At 37.2% G+C, this 25,639-nt stretch overlaps 1 protein-coding gene across 3 annotated transcripts in view; it reads left to right on the top strand.

Annotated features, from left to right (window-relative positions):
* The first annotated feature begins 3,907 nt into the window (after positions 1-3,907).
* FRS2 (fibroblast growth factor receptor substrate 2) overlaps positions 3,908-25,639 on the top strand; it is a 106,139-nt gene continuing 84,407 nt past the window's right edge. For 2 of the 3 annotated variants that reach the window (XM_074269644.1, XM_074269645.1), the window contains exon 1: positions 3,908-4,080. The gene's annotated coding sequence lies outside the window, so the exon portion shown is untranslated. Of the gene's footprint in view, positions 4,081-4,147; positions 4,389-25,639 lie in introns of those variants that run through there. The other variant, XM_074269647.1, reaches the window with a different exon arrangement.

Here is a 25,639-nt window from a genome sequence, read left to right as displayed (position 1 = left end):
TGTAAAATGAGCTGGAGAAGGAAATGGCCACCATTCCAGTATCTTTGTCAAGAAAATTACAAATGGAGTCGTAGAGAGTTGGACATGACTTAAATGACTGAACTACAACAATGAATAAAGAATAACTTCCAGAAATAAAGTAATAAGTCACAGAACTCTGCCCTGGTCAGATAATAAGTTCAATATTGTGATTGGTTGTGGCTACTACATTTTAGGAAGCACATTGAAAAGTTGTAGGACATTCAGAAGAAAGCAACCTAGATGATGAAGGCCCTCAAATCCACATTAAACGAGGACCAGGTAAAAAAATTTTAAAGTTTAACCTGTAGAAAAGTCAGGGGGAAGATAGCTACTTTCAAATATTTAAGAGCTAATATGTGAAAGATAAGACTGTTTCTGTTCCATCCAAGAGGGGCCAAGAGCAGTGTGTCACAGTGATAAAGTAGCAAATTTAGTCTGCATATAAGGGAAAAACTTGCAAATAATTACAGCTATTCTAAAATGGTACAGTCTGCCTTGGGGAAGTAGTGGGTTCCCCCTCATTGGAGGTCTTCTAGCAAAAGCTGGAAGACAGACCACTTGACAGGCATATGTTGTAGAAAGAATTCCTTTTTGTGTGGGTTATGATCATAAATCACAGTGGCAGCAGAGGAATTCAATTCAAAGGACAGACTCAAATTCCTGAGCACTTCTCTATTTAGCTGGGTGGGGATTGAAATCATCAAGGAGCCCCCTAAGGTTCTAGACTAAGAACTGGTAGACAACATCCCTCTCTCTGAGACCTCCCTAATGGGGAAGAGACTTTACAGAAGCTGGAGACCAAACAAGTAGCTTCACCCACAGCATCAACAGAGACAGCAACACAGTAAGAGTTACAATGGACCATAGTTCAGTAGAGACAATGCTTGCTCACAATGTAACACTATCTGAGTGAACAAAAAGCAACATTAGAGGAAGAGAATGACTAACAGGGTCTCCACCTAAACAGCATGGATACCTCTCACGATAGTCATGTGTTCCCATGGATGGCCAAGGAAGCGCCATACATGTTTCTTAGATATGAATGTTCTTTTTGGGGGCGTATTTTCTATTTTAAAATTATTGTTGTATTTTATCTCCATTATATGTAAAAAAATTTTTAATAATAAGCATTCTTTCCCACCATGGATACAAAAAATTGTGGGAGAATGGTCTACATGTCTTTAGTAAGAAAGATTTTTTTCTTATCACTTATTTAGCTATACTATTGAATTGTCTTTTGCCTTGAAGATACACATCAATAGGATTGCTCATCCATAAGTATACTTGAAGCCTAGGGGTGCTTTCACAGATCTCACTAGAAGGATCCCCTTTCTCCATCTCATTCTTTGTCGTTCTTATCTGTTTTTATTATATCCACCACAGCATAATGGGATTTAGTGCTGGCAGCAATACCTGCTTCCCTGACCCCCACACCTACCTATAAGATATTCTAGGGTCAAGCCTCTTTTTTTTTTTTTTTTTTTTTTCATACTACAAATGTGAGAAAGACAGAGACAGAGACAGAGAGATAGAAAGACAGAGAGAGAGAGACAGAGAGAAAGAGACAGAAAGACAAAGAGATAGAGGGACAGACTCAGTGCCAGGGTCCAAGATCCTGGATGTACAGGCTGAAAGGTCTGGAGAAGGCAAAGGTCTGCCTGAAACTGTAAACCTAGAGATTGGATGAGGGGCTTAATATTGTGGCAGAAGCCTAATTTTCCAGCAGTATCCCTTTTAGCCTTGACTTCTCTGGGGGTCAGTGTCCTTATTTGTAATATGAAAGGGTTGAAGTAGGTAAGGAGCTCTTAAGCCTTTTTGTTTTCTCCTTGGATCCCTCTTGCAGTCTGGTAAAACCCATGAGTCCTTTCTCAGAATATTTTTAAAGGTATTTTAAAAAATAGGATCACATTATATCCCAAAGGAGAAAAAGGGACCCACATGTGCAAAACTGTTTGCAGCAACCCTTTTCATAGTGGCCAGAAACTGGAAACTGAGTGGATACCCATCAATTGGAGAATGGCTGAATAAGTTATGGTATGTGGATGTTATGGAATATTATTGTTCTATAAGAAACAATCAGCAGGATGATTTCAGAGAAACCTGGAGAGACTTACATGAACTGATGCTGAGTGAAATGAACAGAATCAGGAGATGATTGTACAAGGCAACAAGATTACATGATGATCAATTCTGATGGACATGACTCTTCAACAGTGAGGTGATTCAAATCAGTTCCAATTGTCCCATAATGAAGAGAGCCATCTACACCCAGAAAGAGGACTGCGGGAACTGAGTGTGATTCACAACGTAGCATTTTCACTCTTTCTGTTATTGTTTGCTTGCATTTTTGTTTTCCTTCTCAAGTTTTTTTTTTCTTTCTAAATCTGATCTTTCTTTTGCAGCAAAATAACTATATGGATGTGGATACATATATTGGGTTTAACATATACTTTAACATATTTAACATGTATTGGACTACCTGCCATCTGGGGAAGGGGTTGGGGGAAAGAGGGGAAAATTTGGAACAGAAGGTTTTGCCAGGGTCAATGTTGGAAAAAAAAACTATGCATATGTCTTGTAAATAAAAAGACATAAATTTTTTTTAATAGGATCACAGAGTGACCCAAATTATATTAACCAATAAAATAAAAACATTTGTCAATATAGATTAGTATTAATAATTTTTCATATAAATGAGCATTGACCACCAATATAAATTAATGCTCATTGATTATGTCAATAAACAATAATCAACAATCAATATAAATTATTATTAGTGTCACTATTAACGGGCACCAATGTAAAAATCAATAATTGTTAACAATGATGATCAATATAAACTAATATTTAAAGTGTTATATAACTCAACATTACTGCTCCACATAATCATAAGCAATTGATAATAAAAATGATCATTAATGACTATCTGTGTATGTTAATTTCCCATTAATTATTTTTATTTAATTAACATTAATAATTGTTAATAGAAATTAACATTAATGGCTGACCATCCAAATTAGTATAATTGCTCATATTAATAATGATCAATACACATTAACAACTGATTATATAAACCATCATTAATGATTATTAATAGAAATTGATGTAAATATATATATATTTTTTATTGTTGTTGAGACAGTTGGGGTTAAGTGACTTGCCCAGGGTCACACAGCTAGGAAGATTTAAGCGTCTGAGGTTAGATTTGAACTCGGGTCCCCCTGACTTCAGGGCTGGTGCTCTCTCCACTGCGCCACCTAGCTGTCCGATGTAAATAGTTGTTAACATAAATTCTATTAAAGATCCCTGATGAACATTAACACTATAAATAAAAATTAATACTAGCATCTGATCATAAATTATCAACATTAGTGATTATTAATATAGATCACTAAATAAGAGTTAATATGCCACAATTAACAGTCGTCCATGTAATTAATATCACCAGTTGTTCATATGAAAATATCGATATGAATTAAAATTAACAATTATTTTATAAGCCCAAATTAATGACTAATAATGTAATCATTCTCGATGCAACTTACTACGGATAAATAATACAACTTAATTGGGGGGTATTACTAGATTATATTAACTATTGAGATCCAAGAACCCTCTCAGCTTTAAATCTTGAATGGGAGCCCACGGCTTGCCGTGCCTGGGCGCGGGAGGAGCCCAGAGCACTGCCGGGGAGCCGGGACCCCTGGGCTTGGAGACTGCAGGGATTCCGAGAGAGGCTCAAAAAGTCCCTCCAGCTCGGGCGGGCTTGCTCTGCCCCCGCCCTCTGTCAGGAGCCGCTCCTCCCCAATCCGGGCTCCGCCCATTTCCTCGAGTCCGCTCCCACCCTCCCCAAGAAGTTCCGGTGCTAGGCTCCATCCCTACTCCCCACCCCTTCAACCGGAAGCACTTCAGCTGAGGTTTGGGCCGGAGTGAGGCCTGCTAGCCGCCGCCGCTGCGGCTCCATCGTGGGGGGTACAGCCGTCTCTTGCAGCCCGGGAAGGCGCCCGAGGGCTCGGCGCCCCGTAAGCCGCGCCCGCTGACCCGCGCTCATGGAGCAACGTGAGTAGCGCGGCCCTGGCAGGCGGGCGGGGGAAAGGGACTCTGCCCGGGCTGGGGGTGAAGGGGCCCTGCTTTCCCCCGTTCCTCGGCGGCGGCGGCCCAGGCTCGGGGTCTTCCCTACGTTGGACCCCGCAAGAAAGCTCGGCGCAGACTGGTCGCCGCCCGGGCAGCTCCGGCCTGGACCCGGGACGGAGGAGCGCGGTGCCCGGGCTGAAGTGGAGGCTCCCCGGGCTGCGGCTCGTGTGGGTTTGTCTTCCACAGCTCCTCTTCTCCAAGACAAATCACAATGACTCCGAGCCCGGACTGGGGTCGGTTTGTTCTTTTCCTTTTCTCCGTATCTCCGTTCTTAGCTCCGTGCCTCGTACATAGTAGGCACTTAATAAATGCCAGTTGCCCACCAGCTAAACTTTTGAGGATACAAAGAAAGGCAAAAAGCAGGCCCCGCCTCCGGGGAGCTCCTAGTCTAATTGGGCAGACAACCTGCAAACAACTATGTACAAACAAAACGCAGGCGGGGTAGAGTGGAGCTGATCTCGGGGCGCTCGGAAGGCAATCCCCCTCTCCCCCTCCCCCCGTTTTGGTCTGAATTGTGCTCGGGCGCCCGCTCCCTTGTTGATGCCCGCCCCCTTTGCTAAGTTTCTCAGCTCCCGAATGGGAAGTGGCTATCTCCTGATCCCCAGCCTTTGAGGTGATGTCTAGCCCGAGGGGAGCAGGAAACTTTTGCAAATGAACAAATTTTGGAGTTTGGGGTCGGGACCGTGCCGAGGCATTTAGGGGAGGTCGCCCTTCCAGTTCTCCAGATTACTTTAAATGCCAACAGCCTCTTACAGGATCTTACTCCTTAAACTTAAAAATCAGATTTTTGTTTCTTGAGAAAATAAGTGGTTTCTTGTCCATTTTCTCCTCTAATCTCTGAATTCCTGTGGCTGCCCAGAATACTCAGTGATCAGCAGTGATCAGTGTAAAAATGAGAGCCTAGTAAGTTATCCGATTTTTGTCAGTGTATTGGTGTATTTTACTTAAGCATTCTGCTTTGTTAAAAGAGAGGGGAAAGGTGAGGTGTTATTGGAAAGTGAAAATGATATTTAAAAAAATAACGCATTAAGAAAAAATCTTAGGAGGAAAAAGAAAAACAAAAAAGGTCGAGCTTAATCTGAAATTTAGCATAATGTTACAGAAGACTTACTAAGTTGTATTTTCCATTATCTTTGCACACTTTATGTGATATAGACTTGTGTGACTTTTCATACAATTATTATAAAGTCTGCAAAGTAGTGGTTAACAGAAATTGAATAGAAGTGATAATTTTTTTCTTAGTGAATTTCCTTTTGAAGTGATGCTCTGTTTTCGAAACTATATGAGTACAATTAATAGAAACTTCTCATACGTACAGGATATAGATGGAAACTGCTTTGGGTATAATTTTGAACAGCCTATAAGCTTTGTATTGATTTTTTTTCTCCCCATTTTGGAAGCAAGGGTTTGTGGTTTTCAGTGTTTTGGAGAGCTATTGTTGTAAAGCTTAAATAGTAGGATTGCATTTTAAATGCTTTAAAACTTAGCAAGTACATCATAGGCTATTTTTTTCACTAATGAATATATTTTAAAGAACACTGAAAAAAGTCAGATGAAATTATTAAAAACCATTTACACTAATGTGTATAGAGTGTTATCAATAGGAGAATGCAAAGCCCAGTTAAGTTCATGGAAGAAAAGTAAAATCATGAATTATAGAAAAAAATAGAAGTTATAACAGCATTGAGTTCTTGTTATGAAGTGGAATTTTGAATTTATAAAAATGTCTTTCTGTGTGATGAGTTTGGGACAGGAGATTGTTGTTTTTAAATTTGGTAGAAGGAATATAAACTATTTATAGTTTTTTTTTTTTTTTTTGATAAAACCTGAAGTTTCTGAGTTATTTAAAGGATAGACAGTAAGAGTAGAGGTCAGTTTAGATTTGGATACAGTAATTAATGTAAGTTTGCTAACTTTTTTTCAAAAGGATATTCCAAGGAGTGTTGTAGAAGAAGAAAGGATAGAGGAAATCAAATAAGTAATGTATGACTTGGGATGTGTTTTAAAAGCATTGTCTAGATTTGGCATTGTAGGCAGCTGTCATTCTTGTTCATTAAGCAAATATTTATTGAACAGAAAGTACGATGAACTATTGTATATGAGATAGGGGCTTGCCATCCATCCAGTAAGGGAGCTAAGACAAATACATGTTCTGTAAGTCTGTGTGATATTCCATAGGATTGGTGTAGATTTAAGTACTTACTATGGTATTCAGAAGAGAAGAAGAATCCATATGATATAGTGGTCAGAAAACCTTATAAAATTCAAACCTTTTTGCTATTGATTAGGTGCTACATTAAACTGATCCCTCCCTATTCCTCCCCCCCCCCTTTTTTTTTTTTTTTTTTTTTTGGTAAAATGAAGAGGAAAGTAAAAAATTTAATCTGTGAGTCTAATTTGTGATTTTCACTTAAAGTGATTAGGGAAGGCATTGTGGAGACATTTGAATTGACCATTGAAGGATGGGAAAGATTTGACAAATGAAAACAATTGGTGAAAGATCATTCTAAAATTTAAAGAAACAAGGGCATGGACAAATATAATCAGCAAATCATCCAAGTTCTCTATAATGTAGAAATAATTTTTGTAAGTAGTAAATAAAATTTTGTTGTTTTATGTAAAAAGCATTTCACTTATACAGTGCAAGATGCTGGATATATATAGGATGAAGGATTTGGAGGTGGCCAAGGTTACTCCCAAATTGTGTGCCTGGGGACCAAGAGTGGTCTAACATCATTCCAGCTCCCAAACTATAGATTATGGGACTTTACTCATTATTTAACCTTTCTTCCCAGGGGGTCTTTCTGGGTCCTTGTTAATGCTTGTTTAATGCTATTTTCTTCCCATCCAAGGCTCTTCCCATCCTTCCCATCAAGACTTTCTGTCAAGTTCTTTGAGGACCCCTGCTAATTTTCTGATTTTGTGTGCAGAGTACTTAGCACATTTCCTGACACACAGCTTGTAATGATTGATCTCTAAAATAATAGGTATGCTGGTTAAACTGTGAAAGGCCCTTTTAGCTCTAAATCTGGAAAAACAAATTCTGGGGGAGAGGGATTCTGAGTTCAGTTGATAGTGTGGTCAGTACATGAAGTTGGAAACAATTGGAAACACATTGAAGCTTAGGAAAGAGGATCTTAGCTATTTTATAAACATGATCAAGAAATATGAACAAGTAGTTTTCTAAAGAGGAAAAGCAAATTATCAGCATTTTTAAAAATAAGAATGATATTTATCACTAACAGTATAAGACATGGAAATCAAGCAACTCTGTTTAGTTTATCTCCATATCCATATCCATGGCAAGCATGATGAAAGATGAAAATAATTGTTGGAGAATTTGTATTTGGACAGACATATTGATACACTGTTGGTGGTACTATGAATTGGTTGAGTCATTCCAGAAAAAAATCTTTTAATCATATTTAAAAAAATCATTTAAACTGTATGTACCCTTTTACCAATGATACTACTAGATATCCATTTGAAGAAGGCCAGAGGTAGAAGGAAATTTCCTATATGTATAAAGATATTTATACAAACACTTTTTCTAGTAGTGATGAATTGGAAGGAATGTGGCTATCCATTGATTGGAAACTGAATAAATTTTGGTCTATGAATATAACTATTGTTGTTTGATGAGAAATAATAAATGAAAAAATTCTTAGAAACTTGGGAATAATTGTGTATTTTGATATAGAGCAAAGTGAGCAGAAACAGGAGAAAATGTCCATGATGACCATGATAACATAAAGGATAAACATCATTGAAAGTCTTCAGAACAGTGACCGTATTCCCAGTAATTGTCAGTAAGCATCTATAAAGTGCTAACTAAATGTCAGGGACTATGATAAGCAATGAATGTATAAATAAAGGCAGAAACACAGTCCCGTGCCCTTTAGCAGCTCCCATTCTAATGAGGAAAATATGCAAATAGTTGGATGCATAGAAGATATATATGTTATGCTGTATATCTCAGGAAAAGTGGTGGGCTGGGGGGAGAGACCAGGAAAGACTTTGTGCAGAAGGTAGAATTTGAGCTGAATCTTGGAGGAGTTTAGGAAAGCCAGAAAGTGGAGGTGAGAAGGGACAGCCTTTCTCTCCTGGAGAATCCAGAGAGATGGTAAGCAGGCCCTTGTCACTGTCTTACAGTACTTAAAAAGGAGTAAATAAAGTGTTAGAAGAATGAAAATGCAGGAAAGAGGCAGGTTGTGAAGGGTTTTAAAGGCCAATGGGCCTTTTAGAATTGATCCTGGAGGTCATAGGGAACCAGTGGCCTTTGTTAAAATTGGTATAGAGGATGATACATCAGAGCTATGCTTAAGAAGATAACTTTGGCATCTCCATGGAGAACGTTTGGAATGGGTACAGACTTGAGGTAAGGGAGACCATCAGGAGGCTAGAAAGGTGAGAGGGTGATGACACAGGATTGTGATTCCATGAGTGGAGGGGAGTTATTGGGACAGAAGGGACAGGATTTGGCATGAGCTGAATATTTAAGGTGAAAGTGAAGACTTAGAGAACAATGTTTGGGTTTGGGTAATTGGTTGGTTGGTTTGTTTATTTTTGCTGAGGCAATTGGGGTTCAGTGACTTGCCCAGGGTCACACAGCCAGGAAGTGTTAAATGTCTGAGACCAGATTTAAACTCAGGTCCTCCTGACTTAAGGGCTGGTACTCTGTCCATTGTGTCATCTAGCTGCCCCATGGACTTGGGTAATTGGGAGAATGATTGTGCTCCCTGCTGTGAAAGGGAAATTCAGAAGAGGGGAGTGAGGGGGTGGGAGAAGAGAATGCCTTCTGTTTTGGCTCATAGTCAGAGATGCCCGTGGGACATACGGTTTAAGAAGTACGAGAGACAGTTGGAGATTCAGTGTTGTAATTCAACAGAGAGACTAGGGCTGGATAAATAGATATGGGAATCATTTGCATAGAGATGAAATCACCTAGAAAGAAAGGAGGAACAGAGGGAGAAACGATTTATGATTTGTCAGTATGCCTCCATGAAAATCTGGCAATGAAGAGTAAGAAAGAGCTATTGTAGGGAGGAGGAGAACGGGAAGGCAAGGGCAAGAAGCTCTTTAGAGGAAAGAGGAACCGGGAAGAGAGAGGATCCTCAATGTTAGAAGGCTGCAAATAACCCAGAAGGATGAGGATCGAGAAAGTTGTGGTCATTAGCTGGTTACTTGGAAGAAGGCAGCTCCAGTTGGATGAGGAGGTGGGAAGCTGTAGTGTGAAGGTTTAGAAGGGGACGAGAGGAGAAGGAGGAGACATCAAATGCAGACCACCTCCTCAAGGAGGCGGGCCACAAGGGGCGAAGAAATGAGAGCACACCGGCTCTGGGAGATAGTTGGATCAAGGGAGTAATTTCTGAGGGTGGAGGAGACACAGGAATGGTTGAAGTCAAGAGTCTGAAGTCTAAGGAGAGAGAACGGATGGTAGTGCCAAGGGCAGAGCAGAGATGCATAGAGAGGAGCTGGCTTTGGCGAGGAGAAGGGTCGCTTCTCGGTGCGAGATTGGAGTGAAGGTGAAGAAGGACGTCTGAGGCTGGGAGGAGAGGCGGAGAGGAGGCGGCCAGGGCGGGACCGCCGGGGCTTGGCCTTAGCGTTCCTGGAAGTGGAAAGGATAGGGAAGTGGTACTGTGACAGGTGAGAGGTTCATCAGTTAATTAGAGTTGTAAAAGGATTGGTTTGCTGCAATGAATGGCCAGTTGAGGATGTTACATAAAGTTGTGATGGGCACAGTAAGTTGAGTTCTGCGATTTCACCCGGTGCTGTTTAATACGGGGGGGGGGGCGGTAATCGGGGCTCGGGGTTTGGCGAGGTGAGGGCAGAAGATTCTCTTACAAGGCTCCGAGCTTGGAGTTCTTTTACCGAGGGGTGGAGTTAGGGAGGGGAGGAGAGTGTGGCCAGGGAAGGGCTAATGGCCTGGCTAGGAGCTGAAGTTACAGGGATTGGTGTGTCTGTGATGTGAAGGAAAGAGGCTGTGAGCCAGGCACTGCATCTGTTGAAGAGAGCAGGAGAATGTCTTGGATGTTGGTAGATTCAGTCACCCAAATTAAGGGTGATAAATTTGTAGAGTGTGGACCTCAGAGGAGGGGATGTTGCTGAGAGATGATGGTAGAATGATAGTCTTGAAGGGGCAAAGTGGGAGTGATTTAACTGTTGCACCCACACCGTGATTGAAAGTTTAATCACTTCTAGGAAGGATGGGCAAGGATGCAGCGTCATTCAGTTGGTCAGTTAGTGTTTAATTAGTATCTACAGAATGCCAGACAAGTGCTAAGTTCTGGAGATACAAAAAAAGGTGAAAAACAGATTCTCTTTTCAATGGAGCTTTCAATAGACATGCAAAAGTCTATGTTACAAACGAGATACAAACTGAATAAATTGAGGCTAATCTCAGAGGGAAGGCGCTAAAATTAAGAAGGGACAGGAAGTGAGAAAGAAAAAGCCTTAAAAGTAAGTTTGAATTATGAATAACACAATGGAAGGAGTGGGTAGATCCAGAAGAATAGACTTGAGGGTGGGATGGGGGGGGGGGGAGATCCTTATCCTTGAAGGAAATGGGAAGAAGAGACTTTGCAATTAGGGATGAAAAGTAGGAGTGAAGAGTGATAATCAAATCTGGATATAATGGAGTGGTAGACTGGAGGTTCAATATGCAGGATGTTTTAAGGCATGATTGTTTTGTTGATTTCTTTGCTTAAGATATATAATTGTTATAAGAGAGTCCTTTGGAGGTAGAGGGAAGTGATTGGGAAGTGATAGTGACATAAAAAGGGGGGAAACATTTTAAAAGAAAGGGTCATAACTTGAAAGATCTGTTTGCAAGCCATCTATTTAGAGGTGAAATTGGAGGCAAATAGAACATCTCTGAAGGAGATACTTTAATACTTTGCAACAATTTCAAATGTTAGGCAGTCTATAAACAGATTATATATTGGATGACTGATGATTTTAATGGTCTAGGGCCCAGCTTCTTAAACTATGGTTTGAGATCCCATATGGATCTTGTAACTGAATATGGGGGTGCAAAATTGTGACTTATCAGTAAATGTTTTGTTTGTACACCTGTTTATATACTTATATACCCAGAGTCACGTAAATATTTCATAGGCAGAAAAAAGTTTAAGAACAGCTGGCCTAGAGTACAATCTCTGATAGTATCAGATGGAGTAGAAAGATATCTATTGAATAATCAATCTGGAAATATATATTTTTCTTTCTAGTGTAGATATATTTTAGATACTTGATAACTTATAATGTTTCCCACTTGGGGTATGAAGGTGTATATGATATTTCAGAGTCATTTTTGTGTAGGGATGCTATAGGTATTGAAAATAGATATATAAATAAAGAGCTCAGATATATTTTACTATTGTTGGTGACAACTGCTATATGAATATATTAGAAGATTTTTTTTTTAACATTTGCAGTTTGTAACTATCCAAAACAGTTCATCTATATTCCAACCTTATGGTAATAAGCCTCTTTGAACTTCTCTAAACTCATTTGTTGACAGTTTACTGTTGGCTAGACCTCTCTAGCCTTTCCAGGTTGGTGTGAGAAATGTCAAAGCTTTTGCTTCTCTGTTATAGCTTTCAGAATCTAATATCACCTTGGAGTAATTTAGTGGAGAATAAATATGTGGATGACATGGAAGAAAATCTCACTTCTTTTTACTTTGTATAATTTTTTTGTTTGTTTCAACTTATAGTATTTCTAGATATTTAGAAGTTATTTTGTGGCTTTTAATACTTTGTCAATAGATGTTATCTTTTTTGGAAAATTACATTCTTTGGGGGGAATCTAGTTTTTTTGTTTTTCCCCCCAACCTTTTTTCTTTCCTTTTATTGGAAACATTTATTTCTTAGAGAACCTGGTTAGGTGTAGAGATCTAGTGATTAAGAAGCCATAAAATACTTAAATGTTCTTTTTTTAAAAGAGGCTTAAGATAGATAAACTATTGGTATCTGATAACATATTTAAAAAGCTCAAGTTCTTAAAAAAAAAAAAAAAAAAAAAAAGCTGTTCTCAAGGTGTCAGCACAAGTCCTGGAGTCAGGAGGATCTGAGTTCATATTTGACTCTCAGATACTTAGCTGTATGACCCTGGGTGAGTCAACCCTAATTTCCTCTACCAAAAACAAAACAAAACAAAACCCCCAAAACTAACACATCAAATTATGTCCTTGTTTTGGGCTTTTGTGTAAATGCTTGATTAGAAGAAGGATGCCTTCATGTTAATATGTGATTTATAAGAGATTGTTGTTGAATGTGGACTATCATGGTAATTTCTGTTTTTCCCCTCTTGATTTGTGTATCATAGAAATGATTTCTGGCAAATTTAAAATAGTTTTTCTCACTGAAATTTATGCACTTAGATCAATAAAACTCTGCTTAAAAGAAATATATTTCATATACTTGTGAACAGTCTAAGAATTCCCCTTTATAGAGAAAATGGAATTATTATGAGCTTGGTTTGATTAATTCAGTTTGTTAGATCATGCTGCTAATGACGCCGATGCCTGCCATTTATTTCTTTTGAGAGTTTTAGATTTGGTAGGTTTTTAAGGTTGCAACATTATGGAAATAATGAAATATTTATAAAATATTAAGAACCATTGGCTTAGAGTAATGTGAAGTAGTGCTGGCTTTGTTTGAAAGAAAAGTAGAAGTATTGCTATCATTTTCATGTCCAATTAATTAAAGTTTTTTATTGATATCTTTTGTTTTCATTTCCAATATAGTACCCCACTCTTTCTACTCAGAGAAGCATCCCATCAGAAGCATTACATCAGAAGAGAAGGGGAAAAATTCCACAATTTAGCAAACCTAACTTTTTTTTCAGCAATAGTCTGCTAGAATATGCTATATTATGTACTGACATTTACCCAACCCCCAATTCTGCAAAGAAGGTAGACTCCCTAAAATGCAATTTTTTTCTTTTGCTTTTTCAGGATCAAGTTTCATCAAATTTTAATTAGACACTTAAAGTATACAAGTTCTAAGGTCTCCAAAGTTACAGATAACCAAGACAACACAAGCCTGATTTTTCAGGAGCTTAAAATCTAATAGGGAGAATGATTAATAAATAATAATAATAATATTGATATGAAAGAGAGAAGCACAGAAGAATAGTCCAAGCAAAATGCAGTGAGCAGTTTGAGGAGGGAAAGATCACTTTATACTTAGAGTTCATAAGGGTGTTGGTGGGAGAAGAATGGTGGGCGGTATATGTGTGTCTGTATGGCATTTCATAGATTACATGGGGGAAAGAGCAGATACATTTTAGGTGTGAGGATGGCATGATCTTGAGGAAGAGGCAAAATAAGAATGGAGATGAAGATTAGTTCATTTTGGCTGGAATGTAGACTATGTGAAGGGAAGAGTAGAATAATATAAATAGTTGGCATTTAAGTTGGAATAGTCTTATGTAAGGCCCTGAATACCACAGTTAAGAGTGTATATTTGATTTGTTTAGGGACAAAATCATAGTAGTGTTAGGAAGATTGCTTAGATTGTACCCTTGACTTTGCTACCCATGTTTGTAAACTCTGAAATTGCTTTATATAAGCATAATCTTTTCTCATTCCACCTCTACAATGTCTTATGACTCCTAACTCAGTTCTTTGTTCTTACTTTGAGCTTTATTACTTCCACTCCTCAGTTCTTTCCCAAGCCATCATACCTACACTGGTTGCACTCTTTTTCTTTCTGTAATTGTATCTTTTCAAGAATATACTAAATCTTCCATTCTCTATCCTTTATTCTTTTGCCCCTTTGTTCTATAACACATCACCCTTTGCTAAATTTCAACCTTGATTATTTCCATTATCCACCACTTTTGTTCCTATTCAAGTACTACTGAACAGAGCTGAAGAAAATTGGGAGACTGTGCAGACTGAGTCCAAGATAAATTTAGGTTATATAACAGGACCCTCACTGCAAAAAGGTAGACATTTTTCTGTCCCTAATTGATTAACTCTCTCATTACTAGGACTCTTTCAAACATTCTTGTCTCATCCTTCTCCCCTCATTCCCCCCAACCCTCTTCTCATCTGAACACTTGAGGAAGTGTTTACCAAAGTAATTGAGGCCACCTGCCAAGAAATCAGTGTTTCTCCTAGTTATCATTCCCCTCAAATCTTCCTTTTTTCCTAACTTGTTATCAAGGGCATTACCTTCCTCCCAGTTAATCAGACTCACAAAGTACCTCCTTGCCACTTAACTCCTACCCAACCTTATCCAGTGTATTCCAAATCCAGCCAGTTGCACTTTTGCAGCAGCTCTCACATGTGCTCCCTTCTCTCCTCTGCCTCCGCCGCCACACTACCACAGACTGTCATCACCTCACATCTGGACAGTGGTCCAAGCTGCTGGGGGCTCTCCCAGCTCGGATTTTCATCTGTCCTCTGCTCAGCTGCTAAAAGGATCTTCCTAAAGCACAGCTCTAACCATGTTGCGATCCTATTCATTAAACTCCAGTGGCTCCTTATTACCTCTAGGATCCAATATAACCCCTCTTCCCTTTGGTTCTTAAAATCCTTTATAACTAGCCCCTTCCTATTTTTTCTGTTCGTAGACATTCCTTTCCCTTCCACACTCAGCAGTGCAGTAGTAACACTGACCTCCTTGGTGTTCATCAAGCACAGCCAACAGAGTGCCTTCCTTGTTTCTACCTTTTAGGTCCCCTGGTTTCCTTATGAAGTCTAAATATCCTACCTTCTGTAAGAAGTCTTTACCAATTCCTTTGAATTCTAGTATTTTCCCTTAGTCTTTATTTTCAGTTTACTTCTTAACATATCTTCTATGTACATGTTTTATGTTCAGATGTGAGCTCCTTCAGGGCAGAATCTCTTTTTTTGCTCTTCTTGGTATCCTTAATGCTTATCATAGTGCTTGGCACATGGTAACAATTTAATAAATTTAATAATTTATAATAAAATTGTAAGTAATATAATTAAATATAATAAACATAAAAATATGTTCATCATATTTATTATTTTAATTATTATATTTAATTACTACATAATAAAACAACATATTTATTATATTATACATTAATAATAAATATAAACAATAATTACAAATAGATAATTTATAATAAAATTAATAATTAATAAACTTAATAAACATGGTTTTTTTTTAACCTCTTTTTTTCCCCCTATATACTTTCACTGTATAGCTACAGATAAAGTATTATATTGCAGAAATTGCAAAAGAGACCAATGTAGGGATAGCTGTGTCCCTTTTTTTTTTTTTTTTTTAAATTTAATTTAACTTTTCTTTTTTCACTTAGCCAGTATCTATGTTCTTTACTTCTCAGCTTCCTCCATTGAGGAAATAAAAATCTTGTAATTCTGTATAATTTAGACAAAACAGATGTATGCATCTCATCTTTTAAGTGTTGGTAACTGCTATGCTGCTATAACCTTTTTCACTAAATATCCTCTATGACTGCAGTGCTCTGTCCCCTCACCTACAAAAAAAAAAAAAAAAAGATTTTCTTGATCTTTATGATTTAACTCAGTTCCCACCTTCTGCAAGAGCCTTTCTAGTTAATATCAGCCACTGATGCCTTCTCCTTTCAGTTTAATTTTATATATTTTGTGTCATCTTGCATATATGTTAATATTTAGATATTATTTCCTCCATTGGAATGTGATCTCCTTAAGGGCATGGACCTTATTTGTGCTTTTCTTTGTATCTTAGCATTTTAACCAAGGGCTTTGTATAAATTAACTGACTGAGGTAGCAGGAGGAGAGAGAATAGGTTTAATTAGGAATATATTCCTATGCATAGGAATATATATTTATTTCCTCTCATTAAGAAGAAACCAATATCTGAAAAGGAGTAGTTGCACTTAATATGAATTAGAGAGATATTGTAGAATCTGGCACTTAAAGAGATGGTTAGGGGGAGGGAGGGGGAGGAAAAGGCAAAACTGAATTTAATGGAAGAGTCCATGGATGTGGTGGGTAGGGAGATAGGGAGTTCCTTTTCAACTTATCAATGTGAGGTGTAGGGAGTCATTACAGGTAAAATATCCTGTCAGGCCATTGGAATAAGGAACAGGAACTTTGGGAAAGAGTTGGAGTAGACAAATAGATTTCAGTCTATTTATAAAATGGATAATGACAAGAGCTGACTTTTTGTAATGCTTTTATGTTTCCAAAGTGCTTTACATTCTCTCATAAATTTTATTTGATTCTCATATTGCCCTATAAGATCTTAGTACAGGTTTTATCCCTATTTTACAGATGAGGCAACAGAGGAATAAAAAGGTTATTGTTCTGGATCATACAGCTAAATTTTGTGTCTGAAGGGGAGTTTACACTTAGGTGTTTCTGTCCCAAAATCAGTGTGCAACTGCTGCTTCTCAATGTAGAGAAGAAAAGTGAAAGTAGAATGTGGTTGAGATTAGAGATTATCCAGAAGAGAAGTAAACTGAAAAAGGAGCCCAGATCAAATTGAGAGGAATGTCAATATTTAATAGGATAGGAAGAGAATACTGTATTGCAGAAATCTGGGATATGGACTATTAAGAAAATGCATGTACACTGTTTTATATGTCTTAGAGAAGATAGGGGCAAAACCCCAGTATCCTATTTAAATAATACTGTCTAATTCAATGTAAATGACAGTAGTAGTGATTTACTTGAATTTTTAAATGAGTTTTTATTGAAATCTTTTGTTTTTACATTTCCTAAATTTTCTTTTATTGTCCCTCTCCTAGAACCATCCCATATAACAAAGAATTTGTTTTTCTTTCATTTTTAAAATAACTTTAATCTTAGCTTGAAAATTGTTTGATATAATGTTTGTGTTCAGTAGAAGAGTTGAAACTCTGCAGTTGGAAAGGATGGGAAGAAGAGGAAAAGTTTATGTAGATCCATACCTCAGAAAGATGCTTTGACCTTAGCAGTTTTCTCCTTCGAGACTTTTAAGAAAAGTTCCTTTAAATTTTATCTAATGCTACCAGAAAAACCTTGAGAGAATATTTTGTTGCTTTATAATGAAGAATAATTATATTTGTACTTACATAATCTTCCATTTCCAGAGAGCTCCACACTTGTAATATTTTATTAATACCTTAAATAACTATGTAGTAGGTGTAAAACAGTAAAATTTTTGTCTTAAGATGTTAAAGTTGAAATATTCGACACAGTCAAGAGGTTTGGCTTATCCAAGATCAATTAACTTATTAGTTTTAGGAACCAGTGATGTTGATTTACAGGATCATAGTATTTAGATGTTGAAGTAATATTGCCATCATCTAATTCAGCCTCTTCCTCTCACTGACAAAAAACTGAAGCTTGCATAAATTTGTCTTGCTCAAGCCACCCAGTTTATTGTTTTTAATCTAGTTACTAGAATAAGCTTAATGATTTAGTGGATTGATAAGGATAAAGAGCCAGTTTTTATTCCTCTCTCCCTCTTTTTGCAGAAAGATTGCCTTTGAAACTTGATACAGTTGATAGTTAATGTTATAACTAAACAAAAAATACCATATACCTATTGTGAAAAATATTTAGATAAGGAATTTGGGAGGCCCATTGCTTAATAGATTGTGTAAGTGTTGGTTTGGACATTCATATATGAAATCAAATCTGTTAAGATAAACTTGTTATGAAAATTGAACTCACTTAAATTGAAAACACATTTACTTAAGCCTAGCCTGAAAGCCAAAGTGAGGAGGCCAGTGCATCATTAGATTGCAGACCGTCTAGGGCATGGGGCCAAAAAGAATAAAAACTGGAAAGATGGGTGGGCAGGTAATTAAGGGCTTTGGACACTAGAAGATTTTATTTTTGATAGTGGAGGTGGGAATCAACAGGAGTTTATGGAATGGACTGATGAAGTGATCAAGCCTCCTCTTTAGGAAGATCATTTGATGCCAAATGGAAGGTAAAAGATTTGTGACACAGATGACACAGGATAGAATGAGTTGTTATGAAGGTAAAAACTATAGGCATTGGCAATAGATTAGATTTGGGGAGCAGCATGAGAGAGATTGACACATAGATTGTAAGCTTAGGTGATTAGGAACTTGGTTTTTATAGTAATAGGAAAATTAGGAAGAGAGAATTTTTCCTCTCAGTCTCTTTATTTTTATTTTTTTATAATAACTTTATTTTTCTAAATTCATGCAAAGATAGTTTTAAGCATCCACTCCTGCAAAACCTTGTGCTTCAAATTTTTCTCCCTTCTTCCTCACCTTCCCCTTCTCCTAGACTACAGGTAATCTGATATAGGTTAAACTTGTGACTCTTCTAAACATATTTCCACATTTATCATGATGCACACAAAAATCAGATCAGAAAGAAAAAAATGACAAAGAAAAAAACAAGCAAGCAAACAAACAAACAGAAAGAATGTGAAAATTTTGTTTTGTGCCCCAATTTCAGTCCCCATAGTCCTCTCTCTGGATATAGATGGCTTTTTAAAGAAGAGAGTTTTTGAACAAACATAATGAGTTCCATTTTGTACATACTGAGTTTAAGATTTCTTTGAGCCTTCCAACTCGAGGTGACCTGGAGGTAGAGATACAAGACTAGAAATTAAGCTGGACAAATGTGAGAATCATTAGAATAAAGATGTTAGTTGACTGATGGCTGCTGAGATCATCAAATGAAATAGAATAAAAAGAAGAGGTCCCTGGAAAGAGCCCTGTGGGATACCCACTGTAAATGGGAGTGACCTGAATGAAGATTGATCAAAAGATAATGAGGAGGATTGGTCAGCTAGGAGAATCGGGAGACTGTGGTAAAGGCACTTATTATAGGTAGCCTTCTCCAAGGTGGGAGGATAGGGACACAGGGGCATCTATGGAAGTAAGGAAGCAGCCATTAGACAAAGGGGAGCTGAAAATAAATGAAAAGGGTTGCATGATAGAGAAGGCAATCTGCTGGAAAAGACAGGATGGAATGGAGGCCCTTGGGTAGTTAGGGCTTTGCATTTGGAAGAACCTTGGAAAAAAAGAGTGAAATGGAGATAGTGGTAAAAGGTGATGTGAATGAGGAAAAAGGCAAAAGAGGGAACTTTGGGCAAACAGCCTCAGTTTCTTCAATAAGACAGGAAGCAGAGTTCTCTGCAGAGAGGGTGGAGAAGGGGAATCCTGGGAGATTGGAGATGGGATAAAAAGGTTTAGAAAAGCTGCTACGGGGAGTGGGGAATGGGTCATATAAAAATATTTCCTTGCTGCAATGAGGGCCAATTTTAGATAACTAAGTTATATGGGCCCAATCAACAAGGTTTAATGTTTTTCTTTGGTACTCAGCAACAGGTGACTAGGAGAAATGCCAGCAGTTGGTAGCTGAAGCTGGACAGGGCATACGAAAAGGGACAAGGGATTTCAGAGGAGAGGACAGAGTAGAATCGAGATGGAAAAAAAAGGAGAACATAGCTATCAAAAAGAGCCATGGCTTGGCAAAGAATTGAGGGGTCAATGGGTTGTGTCATCACCTTGAGGATGAAGAAAAAAGTTTGCTTTGGAGGATGGAGAGAGATGGAATGACAACAGATAGTGATCAGAGAAAAGGAATATCACATGCCAAGTTCTGGTTATACAAAGACAAAATCCAAATGATCCCTGTCCCCAAGGACCTAACCTGTATTTATAAATAACATCTACATATACAATTAAATATGAAATGTAGGTAATTTCTAGAGGGAGGCTGCTAACAAGTAGCAGGGGCAGTGGTGGGGAAGAGACCAGGAGAGGCTTTCTATAGCAGAGGGCACCCAATAGAGTTAATAGAGTTAGAGATTCAATGAGAGGCTGAGGATGGAAATGGAATGTGTTATATCATGTAGGGAAATGAGAAAAAAGAAACTGGAAAGCCAGTTTAGCCATAAAGAGTAAATCAGTAAATTTCAGTAAATCTGGAAAGATAGTCCTTGGATGAAATGTCAAGGCCTTCTAAGTACCTAACTGCGTGATTTTTTTATTCTAGAAGTTGGGCTGTGACTGTTTGTTCAGAGCTGTGGTTTACAAATATCTGTCTATAGAATGGTATAGGAAGGAGAGAGAGGCAGGGAAGCAAATTAGAATCTCTGAGCCTTGAAATAGCTGCTGTGAGAGGAGCTCTGAGTAGTGTGGGGAAAGGGAGGGAAAGATGTGAGAATTGTATTAGAGAAACAGAATAATAGACTAGAGAGGGAAGAGCCGAGAATAACTAAGAAGCTTGGGTGACTCTCAGAAATTAGTTTGTGCTCTTAACAGACTTAAAAGTTAGGAAGAGAGGAAAAATAACTGCAAATGTCTTTACTGTGTGGTAAGTCGTGCAGAAAGGACATCATCATGAAGACTGAGGGTCAAGGCCCACCTGTGAATTCACTGACTTTGGGTTCCTGCCAACTTGCTAACCTTTTCAAGCCTAAATTTCCTCATCTGCAAAATGGGGATGATAATAGCTCCTACCACACAGGCTGTGGCAAGGGCCAAATGAAATAATGTATATACAGTGCTTTGCAAATCTTAAAGTACTATTTAAATGTGAAGTGTTAACTGAAATTATTACAGAAGGGGAAATGAGAATAACAATAATAATATTCTTAGAAAAGAGATTAAAAAAAAGGTTTATGGTTATTTTTCACTTACTTTTGAATTGCATAGAATTGCACAGTACTTCTCTCAAATGAACAGTCCCCATTTTGTTCTGTCACAAACTGAAAATGTGAGGGAGTTTTCAGATCAAAACTGAGATTATCATAATTTATCTTGATTGTGGATTAACTTTATGCATGTGAGAATTGTGCCTGAGAATTTAGTATTTTAAGTGAGGCAATTGTGAAATAATAGAAAATAACTAAGGAAAACTAGATAACTTTTTCAGTGCAACCCCAGTTATCAATATCAAATGAGAGATAAAACTAAGATATCTGCCATGATTACCACTTTGTTATCCATACCTTCATTATCATCTTTCTATTCTATTGGAGTAGTTTTCTAATAGTTATTTTTGGCTACTAATAGATCCTCTATCTCTTCTCTCTTCAGTCTTTCCTTCATATGGCTGCCAAAATCATCTTTCTTTGGCATACATTTGGGATTTCATCCTTCTGCTCACAGTTCTTTAAAGGCTCCCTATTGCACTACTAACTAGTTTAAATTCAACAGATATAACATTATCCTACTTTTTTCAGGCTCATGCATTGTTGCTTCTACATAAACCATATTCTGGCCAAATAGGCCTATTCTCTTCTGCTCCTTTGTAATTGTTAATATTTATGCCTGAAATCTTTATCCCTCTTTACCTATTAAATTTCTCTCCATACTTAAAATTTCTATTATAATATCGCTTCTTTCATATTGAAGTCTAATAACCTATTATTGTCCTTTGGGTTATCTTTACAGTTTTAATCCTTTGGAGAGTTTGATATTCCATGAGCTAGAAGAATGTTACTTAAGAGATAGGTTTTCCATTTTTTTGTAGTTGTTTGTTTGTTTTTTATATCAGGGAGCAGCTTAGACAAAAATCTTTCAAAATCCACCTTGCTTTTTCCCCGTCCTTGTCATTTTAATTCTGGGCTTATCTCAGAGTCCAGTTGTATTGTCTCTCCAAGATAGATAATAAAGGATCATGACATACAAGATTAATTGAAAGGAGCTGGGGATGTTTTAGCTTGAAGAAAAGATTCAGTGGGAAGATAATAGCATTCTTCAGTATTTGAGAGGGGGTATCCTGTAGGTGGAGGAATTAAACTCTTTCTCTTAAGAAAGTTCTTAACCATTTTTGTGTCATAACTGGGCCTACTCTTGTCAGGGTTACAGTTAAAAGTAACTTGAACACCCAGAAAGTAAAGCTTTTTCCCTCAAAGTCCTTGGCCCTGTCAAGAAAGCTGATCCAGTTTTGTTAGTGAAAATGACAAGAAAGGAATTAATATCTCTTTTACTCATGCACCCTAAGAATTGTGTGTTTTCTCTGAGTTGCAGCTGAAATTTCCCATTTAGGTTGTTTTCCCCATATAATCCCCTTGAGGACGGGGTTGCTTTTTTTTTTTTTTTTTTTTTTTTTTTTGGTGTCCCTGAACATAGCATAATGCTTTGCACATTTGAAGTCCTAAATAAACATTTCATTCACTCAAAGAGTGGTCAGGTTCCCAGACTAGTTTCTCAGGACTCTATTTAACCCTTTGTATGCCATATTAAAATATTACTCTGGTGTCTCATGTATGGTATGTGTGGGATTGACTCTGGTTTTTTGACTGTGCCTACAGAACCCTGATTCTGGCAAACCAAAGTTTTGATTTTATGGAAAAGCTTTGAGTTTTAGTCCAGAATATTTATTGTTTGAGGATCAGTCTAGCCAATTTTAAAGAGGCTCATCACTATTTTGGCCACAACAATTCTCAAAGATCATATTCTAAATTACACGCGAGTTGTGATCTTTAGGCAAGGGAATAAATTACATTAATGAAATCATAGGTACTTAACATATTAGTAGACCTGAAATGGTATATATTCTTATAGAACAGGTATGTGTGTGTGTGTGTGTGTGTGTGTGTGTGTGTGTGTGTGTGTGTGTGTGTGTGTGTATAAATAAATGATAAGATTCTATAGGAAAGTTCCTATAGAATCTTATCATTTATAACAATGTTTTCATGGGAAAATTCATTAAAAGTTCCAAATTAGTATATAAGGAATGCCTTTTTATTACACTTCATCCCTGAGAGGAGGAGTAGAATAGGCTGTTAGCTGCAATGACCCTATTTTCAAATTCAGAATTGAAATTCATGGTTTAAAAAAGAATATTTTCTAAGTTGTGCAACGAACAGAGCATTTGAAACTCAAATTGTCCTGGTTTCTATATTTATGACCTGCCATACAGGCCAAAACTACTGCTGGTAGCTCCCTAGGCCTGAGATAAGATCTTCATCAGGGGTGGCCAATAACAGTAGGGACAAGAGCTTCCTATGTTGCTGATGTTAATAGTAGGGATGAGGGTTCCAGATGGTGTGAGGCCTTTAGCTGAATGAAGATTAACCGGTAAATTCTGCATACAATTGGAAAGGTTAAGTAGCTAAGGGTCTGGCAGATGGGCAGTGAGGAGGAACAAGGTGTAGGAATCAAGGGAAGAGGATATGATGTGAAATATAATAATCTACCCTTAAAATTAAATTTAGTTAGGTGCCTATTGGGTACCAGTGGGAGACAAAGGGATTGTAGGTCATCATTTTGGACAAGAGGACAATGAAAGCCATAATATTTAAAGCTGGAAGGGAACAGAGAGATTAGTTTGATCCATCCTCCCTCATTTTACACATGAGGAGTTGAGGCTATAAAGAGGTTTGGCTATTTCTCTAACTAGTTAAAACTGGGGTGGGGAATTTGAATTGAGCCATATTACTCTGGATCCACTGAAGAAGCAAGTTCTTATCAGTCATGATTAGGGAAAGATTTCTTGGGCAGAGATCCGGGGAATTTATAACTCACTGATGACCACCACCCCTTTTTTTTTTTTTTCTCATTCTTTTTCTTCATCATTTTTGAGAAAATTAAAAGAAAGAGGACACAAACATGTTGACTCCATGTAGGTTTTTTAATTTGTAAAAATGAGTTTCCCTGTTAGTCTACTTTGAAATGAAAAGTTTGTTTATGCATGTATATGTATGTATTTAATTTTTTGTTTTTAAAAAAATCCATTTCAGTTTAAATTTAATTAGTGTTGTGCTCACTTGAATTGGCAGCAATAATTCTTTTTTCTATTTCATTGCATAGCAGAGCAAAACAGGGTTGACTATACAGCAGTTGTCTTTCAGACATGTCTAAATTTCTCAGTCTATTTATGAGCATCAACAAACACTTTGTACATACTTTTGCCATGGGTTGAATGCTTCTATTTTCCTTTAATTTCGTTTAAAACTAGTAATGGAATTTTTGAGGTTTTGAGAGGAATAGTGTTGGCAAGCTTCCTTTTGAAACCAAAGGCAAATTAAGATACCAAGCAAACATAGAGAGACTACTACTTTAGAGAGCGACTTGAGAACACTGCTGACATTTGCAAAGACTGTGTCTTATATTTTTATAAGTTTCAGGTAAAAACTTCTGGGTTTTTTTTTTATGTTTAAATAATTCACAAATGTGATAATTATTTTAAAAGTTGATTCTAGGAGTTCAGACTTTTCAGCATTGAGTCTACTGGACATCAACTATTTGGGGCTTTTTTTTCCTATGATTTATTTAAGTAAATTCAGAAGAGTTTTAGATACCAGGAATTTGATAAGGTCACATTAAAATTTAAATCATTCTTTCAGGTTACTTTACATGGTTTCTGAAACCATGCTACCAGCATTTATCATTATGTTATTTAAGCACATATTGCAAAAATTACAAATAATAACACGTCACTTTGATGCTTGGTTCTTTTGGTTTAATAATAATAATAATACATTACATTTGGAGGATATACACTATATTTATTTTAAATATACCTTTCATTGAATTGCATTTATAGTTTCCTTAGTATTTGTGGACCCTATCTTAATTATTGACATATATCAAAATAAATGTCCCCACCATTGACTTTCTTTTTAAAATACATTTTTTGTGCAGCTTTTTGTTTTTGTGTTCTTTATATTTTCTGATGTCTCCCTCTCCCTGCTTTTCCCAGATAGCATTCCTCTATAACAAAGAATAAAAAAAGAAGGAAACAAAAGTTTAGCAGAAGTAATTATCATAGGGAAAAAGTCTGTGCCTGTACTCTCCTTACTTCTGCAGAGAAGTAGGATTTGCTGGGTGGGAGGAAGATGCTTTTTCATATCTGTTCTTTGCTACTACACTTGATCATTATACTTTTGTGGCATTCAGTTTTGAGTAGTATTTTTTAAATACTCTCGATAGACCACCACCCAAATCTTTAAGAAAGCAAGGTCTCCTTGTAATGGTCTTTCTTCTTAAGTCAGTTGTTGGAAATTCATTTTTCTGAATTTACTGTCTTCCAGGGGATTTAGATATAGATCTAAGGATCTTGGAAACAATCTAAGTGATTTGCCTGAAGTCTCATAGATACTTCTTTTTACATTCACAAACCCCCCTCCTCCTCTCTTGCCCTAATTCCACTCTTACTCTCTTTTTAGGGGTTATTCTCCTGCTAATCCTGAGTTATCTAGGAGAGCCTAGGTTCTCTAGCCTTCCCTCATCTCTAGCTTAGTTTGTCTCAAATCTTAGTTGTTTTGTTTTTTGTGTGGAGTGTGGCTTCTCATACTCAGAAGTGGAAAGAATCTTAGAGAAAATCATATTCATTTCTCCTCATTTCATAGATGATGAAACCAAGGCCTAGAGAGATGAGGTGATTTGTCGATAGCACTGGCTCTGTTTTATTTTTCAAGGCTGTTTGAAATCAGGAATGTATTTTCTCAAATGAAATGATAACATAAACAAAAATTCATTTTGCCTACCTGAATACTCTTAGAATTACCATAAAATACAATGATCATTTATGTTTCCATAATAAAATAATATTAAGAACATTGGTCT

The sequence above is a fragment of the Sminthopsis crassicaudata genome, chromosome 5, assembly GCF_048593235.1.
Source record: "Sminthopsis crassicaudata isolate SCR6 chromosome 5, ASM4859323v1, whole genome shotgun sequence".
NCBI lineage: Eukaryota > Metazoa > Chordata > Mammalia > Dasyuromorphia > Dasyuridae > Sminthopsis > Sminthopsis crassicaudata.
The sequence above is the reverse complement of the archived record's forward strand: the minus strand, read 5'-3'. Positions and strand labels throughout refer to the sequence as shown.